The 15,524-nt window shown below is 38.9% G+C and overlaps 1 long non-coding RNA gene across 1 annotated transcript; it reads right to left on the reverse strand.

Moving 5' to 3' along the window:
* Nucleotides 1-13,220: 13,220 nt before the first annotated feature.
* Nucleotides 13,221-15,283, reverse strand: LOC112945032. The gene is made up of 3 exons (XR_003248924.1): nt 15,237-15,283; nt 13,733-13,809; nt 13,221-13,641 (listed from the first exon to the last, which is right to left on the reverse strand). It is a non-coding gene; the product is annotated as an uncharacterized LOC112945032 (long non-coding RNA).
* Between the last annotated feature and the right edge of the window lie 241 nt (nt 15,284-15,524).

Raw genomic sequence — 15,524 nt, forward strand, 5'->3', positions numbered from 1 at the left:
GTTTCTTTGGTTCTGACTCCGATTTGGCTGCTTGCTCTACAGTATATTTGGAGCGTGTGGTTGAACTAAACTTACTTGAAGCCCACACTCGGAAAACCTTAGCTGTGGGTTTAGCTATGGGCTACAGAGAGATTTCTACAAATCATAGACTGCCACAGTGAGGAGTCACAGAAAGAAAGTCCAGACAGCAAGGGGAACATTACCCTGCCATTGCCAGCAATTATGTTGGAAAGCAAGGGGCACAGAGGAGAAGTTAGAGGACTCGACAGTAACCCCCAGTCTAGACACTACCACATTGTGCTTCTGTACTGTACTCTGCCTTGGTGCTGCCACATCATTATCTGAAGCAAAAAAAGGCTGCTGTAAAATGTCAGTGTCTTTGAAATATAGACAAAGCGGAGACATATCAAGATGTATTTTCCTTTTTCTATACCTTTTTCTAAAATGAAATACAATGGTCAGCTTTAGTCTAGGTGCCGCCATGTGTTGCCAATGGGAAATGAGGAACAACAGCAACAAATTCATCTTTCTTCCTGAAGTACTGCTTGCAGCATGAGGCAGCACTAATCAAAGACAAATCACAAAGGTCTGGATTTCTTCTGTTCAGCACTAATACCTAGGGGCAAGGTGGAGAAGAGAGCTGTTTGATATTGAGCAGCCATATTTCCTACACCCTCTACCAGCTGATGTAGGGAAAGCTCAATAGGTGTATTCTACTGGAGATAAGAAACTGTATTAAATCATATCAAAACCTATTATTTGACGGCAGTTCTGCAGCAGCAGACGAGAACTGAAAGGGCTGATGGCTGGTACTCCCGAAAGGCACAACAGGTGATTTTATCCACCAGCAAACACAGACACTTACACCTATGAGTAAGCGCCGGCAGGGCCGGGCCTACGATGCTAAGAACAAAATAACAGGCAACAAGCAGCAGGGATGCCCTAAGAAGGGAGCAGCCCACACACAGCATTGCTTTGAAGTATAATTACAGCCCCACTGAAGCATGAACGGAGCCGAACATATTTGCAACCACTGTAATCAGTGTAATCATGCTGCCATTTCATTTACTTTCACACATTCTGTTAAGGCATTAGGACTGCTGTGTAGACTGCTGGAATGATACAGTTAATACTGTCCATTTATTTTGTTCATGCTGCTAAATTGTGTTGTTATTCTGCTATATTCATACTTCATGCCTATGACTTTAAGGCTAAAGTAGCTCATTTCACATATAGTGTAAGAATTCTCCTTGTAGAATGAGAACAGAAAGTAAAATCAGTTTTGCTGGATTTTAACACCTTTGGAGGACCTATCATATCTGCTGTTAATTAGCAGTTGTGGGACCAAATAAAAATAACAGGCAATTCCCTCTTGTAAACTTATTCCTTCCAGTAGTTATTACTTAGCAACAGTGAAGGGAGAGGAGGAAAAAATAATGGAAAAAGGAAAGACACCAAGAAGTTTAATCTTACTGTCACTTTAACCTTTCCCAAGTGTCCCACTTGTGGTTGTCTTTCTTAAAGCAGGTATATTAGCAAAATAAAATAATGGGAATTGCCTGGAAGGTACAGAAAGTAATTAAAATAGTACAGATATTTTGAAACAAAGGTAGGTGAAAGAAGCACAAAAAGTTTAATACCTGCATTGCCAAACAAAACCCTTCAAAAAGAAGTTATAGTCTGATTTAGAATAGATCAAGTAGATGATTTGTCATATTAATTTTAACCTCCATTTTGTCAGGAGTGTCCAGGTGGTTCTTCTATGCAGTTTGTACTAAACATAATAGAATGAAGTATAATTATACTAGTAAAAAGTCAAATGATTGATCTGGTTGTAAGCGTGCTGGTGATGATGTTATTTTTCACTTATCTCATTTTTTTTTATGAATGTTGGCCTGTTTTTGAATGAAATCATTTATGTAATTCCTCCTACATCAGGAAAAGTCAAATAATCAGTGGAAAATGGGAGAGGAATTTTTTAATGAAATTTCTGAACCTTGATGTCTATGTACGAATTTAAACAAGTATTTAATAAGCACACTCACAAGTTCAAAATCTATATAACAAAATAATAATGCTTTTCTAATCATTTAAGCGCCTAGAATGTGTATCGAGTTAATCATATTCACTGTAAACTTATACGCTATGCATATCCTTGTAAGAATTTTGAAAGTGGTGCAGAAGACACAGGTGCCTAAATTAATAAACATTAGAAAATCAGCAACAGATTTAACCATACTGTTTATTGTTTTCAATTATTAAATAATTAGTTTGAACATCTTTGTACACCTGGTCTCAAATCATGGAATTCAATTACTTGAATGGCTTTAGGCTGCTATTTGATCACTTAATACTAAATCTATAAAGCACTGGGCATTAAGAAGAATATCTAGTGAAGGACATTCAGATTTCCCCAAAGTTTTCTGAAAAAGTTCACTGATCAGAATGTTTTGGCTTGCAGAATCATGACCATAACTAATAACGGAAAAGCTTTGTGAAGAGTTTTAAAGAATAAGAGCTAAAGACACCAGTGGCAGGCAAAGAACTGAGTAGCAGCATTTAAGTATTCTTGAACAAGGTATTTATCTTTCTGGAACATGTACGTTTGATACAATCATTTAAGAAATGTCACATGCTCCTCCTAAACTACTGACTTATTACTATACATACTGAACAGCTCAAGTATCCTCTCTTGTTCAGTTTCAAGAGTATTGAATTCATCTTTTATTCCAGCTCTGACAGGTGCCTTTTGAGAAGAGTATGAAATAGAAAATACAGAAAAGCTTAATTTGAATTAAAGCACTCCAGCAGGCTCCTAAACAATTCACCTTAGAATTCTCATGGTACATCTTTAAAATTCCTTTCTCGGTTAAGCAATAAATCAAAAGAGTTTAGTATAAAATTTCAGATAAAAAAAAAGATTTAAGCAAAATTTTAGGGAAGTATTGCAATTGATGTCAATATGATTACATGATTTTTATAAGCAACTGTTTTTCTGTAGAATGTGAGGAATAGTAAAAGACTCTATAACTTATTTGTAACTCGATAAATACGAACTACATAACTGTAGACTTAGAAGAGCCAAATATCCACTATCTTACGTACTTTTACAGAAAGAAATTAATTAAGCACCAAAAAATTAATGTATACAACACCTTCAAAGGTTTCAGTAAGTCAAAGTATCCTTCTCTCTTCCAAAACTTTTGAACGTCTGTTGCAAAAAACTCTGATTTTGCTAGCAAAATAAAGTGATATTTTTTTCTCAGCCAAAACACTCACTCAAGCAAACTACCATGACCCTTACTAAGTACGACAGGAAAAGCAACATGAATGCAAGTGCTGTTGAAGTGGAAACTGGAGAGTGTTTTCCAAATCCTGAGCAGTGCTAATTGATGTGAAACTCTTCCCCCACGTCGATAGCCAACACTGACAAAGTAAAAGGAGTGATTTCAGTCTATGACTGTGTCTCTCTAACTTTCTTTCTTGTGGCTCTTGGTGACACAAAAGCAGTGACAATATTGGTGACAATCAGTGACAAACTCAGACAATAGTAGCTGATTAAGGTAAACTTCTGGAAGAAAATCACATATTCTAGTACTTTTTTCCTGGCATAATTTAAGAATAGCTAAAGCAGCTAGAGAGTTTCCACATCTTCTAAAATATCTTCAGCATACATTTCTGTTCATACTGATTGAGAATAGTCATGCTGCAAATATTCATCAGATATTTTTTGTGAATTAAATAATCTGATTTTTGGTTAAGTAACAGATGTATGTGACTTCCAAATGATTACTTGATTTTTTTTAACACAATTTTACATAGGCTATTTTTCATAAACTTCCTAGACTGATTATGAACAACTGACTGTGACCATTTAATGCAATATTTGAGTTGCATTGATGAATCACATGTAAGTGATCACATAAATCATATAGCATTAATTTGAACTAATAGCTAATTTAATGAAAAAAATTATGTGCTGATTTAAACTGTACTTTGCAGGAGCATGTGTATGACTGAAATGTAGAGCTGTGCCACAGAGATGACCAAAATTCAGAATTTGGAAATTCATTATCTCTGCATAACAGCAGCTGTAAAGGATGATGGCAATATTAGAGGTAATTTAAGGCTAAAAAGCATTTATCAAATTCCCAGTAGTTGCAAGATACTACTTGCAGTTTAACAGTCCTTAATGCCAGAGTTTATCTGCTCAGTCTTACCTCCCACAAACTTTCAAGACTTTCACATCAATTAGCAGATCTTCAGAGTGGCTTTGTGGCTATTATCTTGTGTGATGGACAAAGAGGCACATGGATAGTTCAACGATACTTATTTTTGGAAAAAGAAGAACAAAGAATTAGAATATTTGATGCAGTCATTGCAATAAATGTATATATTATCTTGAATTTGTACATATAAGAACAAGAGGAACATTAAAGAACTTAATCACTAATAAGTCCTGCTGTCATTAAGGTACCAGAGCTCCACTCCCTAACATGACCAGTCACTATGTCACCATGGTTAAGACAGTGGATTGTATGTGTACAAGTTCTCTAGTGACAGGATATAGCATAGGAGGAATATTCCTTACTTTATTTCAGAATGGTTTAAAATTAACAGAGTAAATCATTTTCCAGGTACATGAATATTCCATCAAGACTCATAACAATCCATTTGCCTGACCACACAGCAGTGTACCCAGGAGGTGAGGTAGCTTCACGGCACCTATTTTAGTGGTAGGCTTGGCTGCACTTCCCTCTCTTGCAGCATCTCTGCCTCTGCTGCTGTTAGAAGCTACATTCTCCATTTCCTTAGGCGCAATTTCTTTCTTCTCTACTCTCAAAATAAGGCATAATACCTTATTCCTCCTGAAGTTAAAAATAGTACTTTTCATCCACAGAAACATTTGTTCTGTCTGCAGCAGTAAATGATTTGAAAGGAGGAAAGCCTACCCTTCACTGCTCACTCCCTTAGTCACAACAAATATGGCTCCGCAAACTGCACCAGAGACTGCCACTTTTATTTAATCTAACATGCTTTATTTAATCTAACTGCTTTACAGCAACATCCAAAGAATAACTAAGGTCACCTGGAACAGTGAGTGACCCATTACCCAACAGTTCATTTAATGCAGAAACGATGCAGATAAATTTCCTGCTAACATCACCCACAGGAATCATTGCACTGAGAGGTAGGGTTCCGTGGGACTCTACAAGGATTAATTTGGGCCAATGAAGGTGAAAGTAGTTTTTCTCCACTTCTTATACAGATTTAGAAAATCAAAGTCTAAGTCTAAGACCCTTTGGGCGTATGCGACGAGCAAGTACAAATTGTTTTGCAGCCTAGTGTCTATGAGCACTGAGAGAAGCAATGGTCCCGTCCCATTGACCCACATCTGCAGAACTAAACGGCTTTTGCTAGACCTCAGATTATCCTTCACAAGCAGAATTAAGGATTATTTTGAATGCTTTCCTTGAAATCTATTTTGGGACAGCATTTTTAATTTGAGGCTACACATGTGTGTAGAGATAAATGTTTTCAGTACCTGGGCATTAACGTGAAGATTTAAGACTGTTGCCAAGCTGAGAAGTGCATAGTAGTGTGACACTTTCATTAAAATTAGTCAGCATGATTCAAATTTTGTTTCATTTTTGAAGTTTTGAGTTTTTTAAACTAAGTTTTCAAAAGTAACTTACTTGTTTTGCTAAGAATGAAGGAGGAAGAAGGAAGGACTTTTTAACCTTAATGTCTTTCATTGGGTTGATCTGAGGCTGTAGCAATCCCAGATCTTCCATGCAGACACCAGATATGGCAAGTTGATCTGATTTTATAGAAAATTCTACATAGATCTAGTTAAAAATGTGCAGAAAGTGCCAGCAAAATCCCAAACCTGAATGTTTTATGGGAGAAATGTCAAAAAAAGATTAAATGAAGGCAAGGTTAAGATGAAATACAACTATAATCTAGTGATGATCCTTTTTTTATTCATGACACTTTCATTTTGCAGGTTTTTCCCTTTATTTCTGTTCTTTTTGTTCCTTTGCATTTAGGATACAATATCATCTTATGCAATCTCCCAATTAAGGGGCTTCTCCTGTAGTCATAATCATCTCAAAGGTACTCTGATAAATGTCTCCATCTCTTAAAATGCTTTGAAATACAATAACTGAAACAGAATAAGCAATTGTAACAAAAATGATCAGTCAGACTACACTGACTGCATGCCATAAATTTAGTCTCAAATATAGATCACCTGTAAGGATTTAAAGGAGCAGCCTGGGATCCTGTCCATTCTCATGTGCAAATTCTGTATAGGAATCTAAGTGTGATACAAGTTTACAGTATGTCCAGACCCAGGCAATGAGAATCAAAATCATGGCAAGGATTTAAGGAGTAAATCGATGCATTTTTGGAGGCTCTGAGTTTGGTTAAGGTAGTCCTGTCTCTTCTGGGATTAATAAACCAGGTCAGTTCTTTTTATTTTTTTTCCCCCATCTTCTGCCATAAACTGACTTGCTGATTTGGTTTGCTACATCAGCAGAATCAAATACAAACCAATTTCCTCAATGTGATGGGGGTGTTCCAGTCAGACAGTGTGTGGGGGGCGGGGGGGATATATTAGTATTTTCACTGTCACATCCCTCCCATCGTCTGCCCACAGTGCACGAGCTCTGCCTAAACGAGCTTTTGCCTCATCCTTTTCTGCAGTAAGCGTCCTCTAGTAGGGTAGCAATGAGAGGGAGGAAAGAAAGCAGCTCTAGGATTTTCCTATGTTGATTTTGCTTCAGCTGCCTTGGGCGTATCTTAAACATACAAAAAGCAGGTGTGGCATAAGAACTGAGGGTAAATGCCAGAAACTCCTGGAGTAATGGATGAGACTGGTATTTGTATTGTAGCCTTGAGGTAGCAGGCTTGGGAAGCTCAATCTAAAGCCAGCAGTCATTTCTTTGCTAGCAGGTTGCCATCAGCATCGCTTGGCAGAAAGAGCATTGAAGCTAAGATGCAGAAAGGAAACTGCAGTTCCTCTGCTTTATAACAGCTCTGCTGGATGCCAGAGGTTTCAGCTAGATTGAGGAGAAGGACAGGAGTGTGGTGCTTCCTAGGCCTGATATAAACTATCTACGTGTCTCTGGACTTGTAAAAGGAGACTAGTGGCTCTGCCACTTTGAACTTTCATGTCAAAGAAGCAATGACCACAAGGTGCAAAAGCAGGAAGCCTGTGAGCAAGTGGAAGGAAAAACAAATCCCTCAGGTATAGCTTGTACCTCCCCTCTGGGGGGGAAGAGATGAAGTTCTGGGGGAGGAAGTGCCTTGCCAGGACAAAAGCTTCTTTCTTTCATTTTTTTTTCCCCGGCTGGGGAGAGAACAGTAGCAGGGAGCATCACGAGTAAACTCCTGAATGGCTTCTGACAATAACATCCTTGAAAGGATTTCCTGGCGCTTTGAAGCCTCTGCCTCTCCTGCGCAGCGGAAACCTTGCTTTCTCACTGCTGTCTTGCCTGTCTGCTCCCCTGTGTGATTCCCTGCTGTAACACCCTATATTATTACAGTCACTCTCAGCACCTGGCTGCAGGAGTGAATCAAAGTGTTTTGGAGGCAGCATATCAATTTGGGTTTGTGTCATGATAATAGTTACTTGACAGTTAAGTGGGATCATTTCAAAGACTCTTTTTTTTTTTCCCTTTTCCCTATTTCTCTGCACCCAGATCACTGCTTGAGCTGCCTTCTCTCTAAACACTACACACTCACCTTTTGTGACTGTATGAAATAGAAAACCTCTGCTCTTGTCAAAAGGATAAACTGAAACAGTCACTTATGTGGCTGAAGAACTGCACCCCTGTGCGCTCCACAGCCGCGCTGTAGCCTCCTGTGTGGGTGGCAGCCCCTCACCTGGCTGCGGTGGCCACGGACACAGCATGGCTTGATGTCCCCGCAGGGGCCACCGGCACTGGGGCGAGTCACCACAGAGCTGCAAGAGCCATCCGGAGAGGAGCTGATGAACAACAACAATAAAAGAAATCCACTTAGAACTGCTTACATTCAGAATTCATCCTCCCCCACATCCAAAAAATAAAAAGGAATCTACCTGATAGAGGATTAGTGATGAAATCTGCAGGTTCTCATGGTCTGTGGTACCCACGGGGAGAATGGGCAGGGCTCACAGGCACAGCCACGCAGGCTCTCCTGGAAGTGAACAAGATTATAGTGAAACCAGAAGACTGGAATTTCCCCAAACACAGGCCAAATTAATTCGTATGTAAAAAGATGTCTGTCTACAATAACAGGAGTAAATGCCACATAAAGCCCCGTCCTGCTCCCATCAGAGACAATGGGAATTAAGCCACTAACTTCAAAGAGCAGCACTCTCCCTGTAGAGCGTATTTCATGCTTCTGCAGTCTTGGCTAGATTAGTGCAAATTAAACATTGGGTTAAGTTGCCAGAGCCCATAAGCACTCCATTAGGCTCTGGAGGATTTGGCTAATTTTAGTCAAATACTTACCTATTTTACAGAATACATGCAAAATTCATTCACGGGATAAGCCCACTGAACTCATTGGAATGCCACTAATGAATTTGGCCTCAGAGCTCCACTGTCTCCACGTTTATAACCACTGTTTCCACACTAAAAATGCAATGCAGGTTTATATACCTTATCAAATCTTCAGAAATAAATATTTTGTACTGAGCATACAAAATAATTTAATAAGAGTTGTAAACAAGTGGCTTTGACAAGTGCTAAAGGATCTAATCATCAAATCATATTCTGAGTGTGCACAAGTCCTTTCTTGCCGGTAAAGCAATCAAGGATAGGGCTGTCTGCAGTGCCTCCTTCCAGCACTGCTCACTGTCCTATATGCCAGTGAATGGCAGGCTGCCCCAGGGAGCTACAAGCTACATTTTTCAATCATCTGTGCTTTATGTTAAATACACTTACAAGCAGCCAAGTAGCATCCCCAGAGGGTCTTCCTATGACAGAAGGATGTTAACAATACACTTCTGCCTTTTTTTTTTTTTTTTTAATATGCTTCAGTTATAGCCCTTCCTGAATAATCTCCTAATTAGCGAGGAGTTAGTCTTGAGTTTTGATTCACAGACTGCACAGATAGAGACCCAAGGTGTCTCTCCCTAGCTCCATGCCCCAGGATTTTGGGCTCAGCATGGGCAAAGCCCTGCCTGGGTTTCAAGCCTTGGCTCTGCCCCAGCTGATCACAGCCTCCTGGCTGCCCATGGGGAACCACATCTCCAGCATGTCCCTTGGCCACCACATCCCCAGGGCAGACCAGTGCTGCCATCCCTCCTCAAGCCTTCTGACATCTGATGCAAGCGCTGGAGGAGCTCATTGCTAAGTATTTTTTACTGTGCTTGGAACCACTGCCTTGCAAGCTGTCAGAGCTTCTGGTTGTTAATACAGATATAAATATCTTAGGAATTAATTATTTATTGAGGGTATCCTCATGACTTGGGCATTTACAGAAAGCACACTCAGAGACAGGCAACACTCTGTTGAAAGACAGAAAGACAGAAATCATGCACCAGCATAGCCACATCCTTGGGAAGGCCACATACAGTGCTACTTTTCACTGGAAAAGTTATATTCAGAATTTGTATGTGGAAACGTGAGCACTCAAGCAGCTAATTGGCAGAGGGATGTCTTGCTGTACACATCTTCTGAGCTGTTTTAATTATACAAAGACACCTTGTTGTCACACTGCTATTATAAATAATGCTTAATGTTGAAGTTTGTTTGAATTAAGTGCTATGGGGATTTTTTTACATTACGATTCTCCTTCAGGGAGAATTCCATGTTACAAACACAGCACACACATGGGGTTTTGAGGCAGATGGATTTCCCCCGCTTCCAGACCATTCAAATTATTATTTTTAAAAAGCTTCTGGGTCTATTCCTGGCTGCTGCTTCAAAATTGGGTACTTCTGCAAATTGCTTGGTTAACAAAAGCAGGGGGAAAGCATTGCTGTTGCTTCAAAACAGACAATTACAATGAGTCTGAAGCATAACAAAATGTCTCATTGATTTTGTCCCAGAGGACCAGTGTAAATGAATAACCAAAGACGCAATGAAGCATGTAATATTAGTGCATGCAACATTAGTTGTGCTCTATTGTTTTTAATCCTTTTATTCACCTTTGCCCTCTGTGGTCACCTACTATGGATGGGGAAATGAATGTACATAGTTCTAATATTCAATCATTCATAAGAAAAATCATTTCCAGGCAACAGTAGAATGGTTGATGATAAGGAAAGATTCTACTCTGTTACTGCAACGTAAGAGCAGGGAAGGAGACTCTGCTCCTTCACTGCATTTTTCTGTATAGGCAATACTTAGGGTAACAGTATAAAAACAGATTCTAATTTGGACTTGCACTGTTTGAATTTCTGGCCACTAGAGATAGTCATTTTTCTTCTTGAAAATAAATTTTATATTTAAACTTCAGGACATTGTAGAACTAGTACCGAGATGCATTTTTCCTGCCTTCTCTGTTCATGATGCTAAGTGCACTCTGAAGGGACATTGTGCACAACCTGGTTCAAGAGAGGACCATTTACCAGTGCATTTTGTTACCTAGTGTTTAAGACAGGAAAAAAAAAAAAAAAAAGACAGAGAGAGAGAGAGAAAAGAGCAGTAAATGATCAGTTGTAGCAAATATTCTGGAGTCATTTCTTCAAACATGTGATGTAGAGGTTTGTCCCTGGGCTGAAATAGATCCCATTCTCTATTAGGCTAGAAAATTCTCAGAACAGATGCTCTACTACCTTTAGAGATGGTTCTTCTCTAAAAGATTATCTCCAGCCAGGGTATCTGTTTCTGTGATGGAGAATGTTGGTTCTGTATGTTTCCATTCGGCAAAGAAAGTTAATAGCTAAAAAAAATAAAATACATTAATCAAAAGGAAAAAAAAAAAAAAGTAGAAAGCAGTGAAACAGTAGCACAGGAGCTGTCAATCCTAAAGTTTCATTCCTAGAAGCCATGAAAGTGAAATTTGGTTAATCATCCTTAGATATGGCTGAAATCAGCTTTCATTACTGAAGTGGAATAGATTTATTGTCATGGGTTTCTCTGCAACTTTTCAGAGCACAGATAATTCTGTGCATCTCTCCACTCAGCACCACTGTTTTCAGATCACCATCTGTCTGTGAAGCAAATCTCGATCTCTGGGACATAGCGATCAAATCTATTTTTGACTAGAAAGATGTTGGTGAGAAACTGCAGGTCTTCCTTTACTGCAAGGTCTGGCCATACTGTGCTATGACTCCTACTAGTATATTTTTGTATCATATATGGAAAAATACAGCCATGATTATTCTGTTAGGAAAGCCACTTTCTACTGACATCCTGGAAGTCTGACACCTACATCTTTGGAAAGATTTCAGCCTGGATGTTTCTATGTTCCTGGGCTCTCAGTTGTTCTACATGACTGCATAAACTGTGCAGGGAAAGTACCCATTTACTGCGGGAGTGACTTGGCAATTTTGTTTTTGGAGTTGCAGACTGGCAGGAAATAAATCTATTCAGTTGTGCTGGGCAGCAATGCCCAGCAGTAAGTTAAATTAACCCACATTGTGCTATTCTGCCTAGGCTTTTTGACACCCAGAACAGCTTTCCTTAAGGCTAGAAATGATACATCTCCAATACACTGCCATGCCGAGTACTTAAAGGAGAAAAGTAGAATTTCAGTACACTTTTCTTTCATGTCCTGCTCTTTGACAATTTAGACCATACACTTTGTTCCACACTATTCTACCTATGCTTGCCTCTTCAGGGTAGCTCTAACATCTATAGTGAATCAGTATGAAAAAGAAATCAATAAAACTGAGTAGTTCAAGAATGTGAGACTAATATTCAAGATAGTTGTACTAAGAAATTATGAAAGTATAGTAAGAGAAGTATATAAACAGAGGGAATGAAATGCTATGGCAAATTCATGTAAAATAAAGTTTAAAACAGAAATGGGAATAAATGAAGATTACTACTAGGCAACTTGTAGCCCTGTCCCTACTTTACCAGGTCATAAATAACAACATTCAAGAACAGATTGTAAGTCTTCTTTAAGATGGAGGGTCATTATAGGAAATAGAGAAGACGATCCAGGGAAAACAAAGAACTGAGTCCAAGTCCTCTTCCATTTTCACATCCTATGTGCTGTGATTTGAATCAGAAACCAGTATAGAACAGTCAGCCATCATACCCCAAGACAGAACAACAATATCCATTTACACTGGCCTTATTCTTACAGTATTCTTAACACAGATTTTTAAAAAATTAATATTTACTAAGGAACAGTACTAGAATATTTTACAGCCCACTGGGTCTTCTGAAGAGTGCAGCAACAAACAATTTAGAAATAGAAGAAAACATGCTATTTGGTTCTTTGAAATTAAGCCAGTTGCACTTTATAAAAATGCTATTTGAAATGACAAACCTGACATCTTTTTCCTTGTATAATTCTGCAAAGATATGTGCTTTACAAAGACAATCATTCTTAAGAGTGTAAGCGTTATTAGGTTTTCTCTGCTGATCTTCAAGGTGTAAATGACAGGTAACTTAAATGCCCTGCCAAGTGCAAATTTTCTTTGAAAAACATCTCTCAAAAATATGATTTTCTGTTTTACATAAGACTTCACAATCCATATTACGTCTAATCCTTTAACTTGTATTCTTCTGTTTTATCTTTACCTGCAGGATTTTGTGTGAGCAGTGCATATGGCTTTAAGTATTAGAAAAGTAAATGGTGTCTTGAATGGCAGAATTAAATTCAGGAGCATTCTGCATTGATCAGAAATCACCTTTAAAATATATTCCTGCAGGCAGTTGTTCTACTAATTCCTGGAAACAGACAAATATCGATCTAATCCCAAAAGTAACAACTGTCAGTATAGCGAGTTTTCTGTGACCCATATCGTGTCTAACTCTGACAAGAGAGAAGAAGGGTTCTCCAGCTGGGAACAGAATTGTGCTACTGTTTTCTGACATTTGCTTTGATTTTTCTCTGTCAGCCCTGTTGATCAGCAAGCAATGTATTAATATAAACCACCCAGCAGAAATGGGTTCAGAATCTGAAAACCATGAAGAGAACAGGCAGAGAGAGCTGGGTCAGACTGATGTAAATGCACTTTTCCTTATAAGAAGAATCTTTAAGCATAAATAATCATTTTGTATAAGGTTGACCACAAAACTGAATGCCCAAATATACATTTAATCAAACAAACCATTTACCAGTCTGTTAATCTGGGGTGAGACTAGACTGAAAAACAAGGGATAAGGAGAAGAGGGGTAAAAGCAGTACTTCTGGGCCGGCTAAGATATGCTTATTTCCCAGAGCAAGCATAAAAGCTGTATAGGGAGTCCTAAGAGGCTGTCACAAGGACATAACCTTAAAACAAGGCCATTCAGTGAGCAAATTGAGGTATCTGAAGTCAGAACAGTCAGCCAGAGAGCAGATCTGAAAAGAATAAGGCTTCCTAGAAAAAACAAGGAGATGAGAGGAAGGGAGCTCTCTCACCAGCCCCCTGTACACGTCCAAGGCAGCTATGAAGGCAGCAGCTCAGTCCTCTTCTGAGGCAGCGCGGACTCCAGAAGCAGTGAACAAGCAGCTCAGATTCTAATGTCAGCACCTACAAGCCTAAAGGGAACTGTAAATATGCCCCTCTCTTCCACCAAGTGCTTATATACCCACAACAGCACCCAGGTGCTCACTCTTGTAGCAAACTTACAAAAGCTCTTGGTGTTCTTTGACGTTCACCAGCCAGATAAGAGCTCAAAGTCAAGCAGTGAAGAATATCCGTTCACCCTGTTTTGAGTGGAAGAATAAGACAAAATTGAATCTTTCACCTAATAACATTTCTAATCAAATCAGGAAACTTGTCTACAGACTGAAGTATTGATGAGGCATTATATCAACAGCAGTGGTCACTGGTAAGGGGTCTACTGTCCTCTCAGAGAAGCTGTTGAATCCAGGCTTTCTTATTATTTTCTAGTGCTTTACTCAATGAGAGGTGCTGATTTATAGGGAGTTTGAGGACTTGGGGAAGAAAGATCAATAGCTTTTCAGTGAATACTAAAAGTTATTTGTGGGAATTCAGAATTAAAAACAAAAACAATAGAACAGCAGCAACCCTCCCTGCCCACCTCCCCAACATCAGTCACTGCTAGAGAGGATGAGGGCAGCCACTCTTTGGGGCTGAGGGACTGGTGCCCAAATTGCATCCCTCTCTACTCAACCCCTTGACTCAACTGTAGGATGGACAATTATGAACCTCCCAACAAATGCAGAATGCAGGGAGACGGGACTTACTCTTGGACATATCAGGGCTTACTTTGGACTACCACAGAGGTTAGACTCGGACAGACTCAGCCCAAAAAGATGCTTATTGCCCAGCTGAAGGCTCATTACAGCGGTAAGCTGTGCGGGCACAGGGAACCCAGCTTTCCTGAGATGCATCTGACTGCGTGTGCACATGAATGGACTGTAAATCCTGGCTGCACAATTTCTACACAAGAATAATAATAACAAAACAAACAAACAAAAATCCCACAGTTTTTCTGTAGGCATATTGTGTGGTTCAATTATGCACAAAATCTGTCTGGTGTTCTCCTAACCATATGACTTACTTTAGGAGGACACAGCATTATATAGCAAATGCACGACAGTCCAACACATTCTGGCAACACTGGACTAACTGAACAAGACCACAGATTTGATTTGCAGATACAGTGTAGAAGTGCTTGTTCTTAATGGAGTACAAGTTGATCTGTTTAAGAATATTTTTATTTGGTTCACAAGGGCTAAACTTCTTTACACATATGAAAGTTCACACTCCCTCAAGGAGCAGAGGAAGGAAGTGAACCCTGGTTTTCACTTCCTTGACTCGGAGAGACAATTAAAAATGGATTAATACAGTTATCAAGAGCCACACATTTATTTTATTATTTTTTTCCTTTCTCATTTTGGAGAATTTCAGCAACATTCCCAAGTAGCTTGCAATTCACTGAAAATATTTTGGCAAATAAAAAAGCAGAACATTTGCACTGAAAAATACTAAAAAGTAAAAACACAGCTTATTTAAAAAAGCAAATTATTTGTGCTTAAGACCATCTGTTTCTTGTGCTCATGTAGTTTAGATTAAAATACTTTATTTCCATCTACTAATTAGGACTATTTATTACTGACACTTCTCACATATTTATACAAGCTTGAAACACAATTCTTATACTTACTTTAATATGGCATCAACACAAATGAAGGATGACTCTTGAGAGTCTCTGGAAAACATTGAATCATGTCAAATCCTAATGAAACTGGTGGTAGCTATCAGGCTTGGGAGAAACTCCCTACAAGCTTTAGAATGAGGCCCTGGGTTAGCTGAATTATGGTTTCCTGAAAAACCAATTAGCACTGGAGATAGCTAATAACAGATCAGAGCTGGGAGACCATCTGAAGAGGATTTTTTTTTTTATATATATAATAATTGCAAAGTTTGTTTCAAAAGAATTAATTCTGTAGAA

The sequence above is a fragment of the Nothoprocta perdicaria genome, unplaced genomic scaffold, assembly GCF_003342845.1.
Source record: "Nothoprocta perdicaria isolate Ctin4 unplaced genomic scaffold, notPer1 scaffold_18, whole genome shotgun sequence".
NCBI classification, from domain to species: domain Eukaryota; kingdom Metazoa; phylum Chordata; class Aves; order Tinamiformes; family Tinamidae; genus Nothoprocta; species Nothoprocta perdicaria.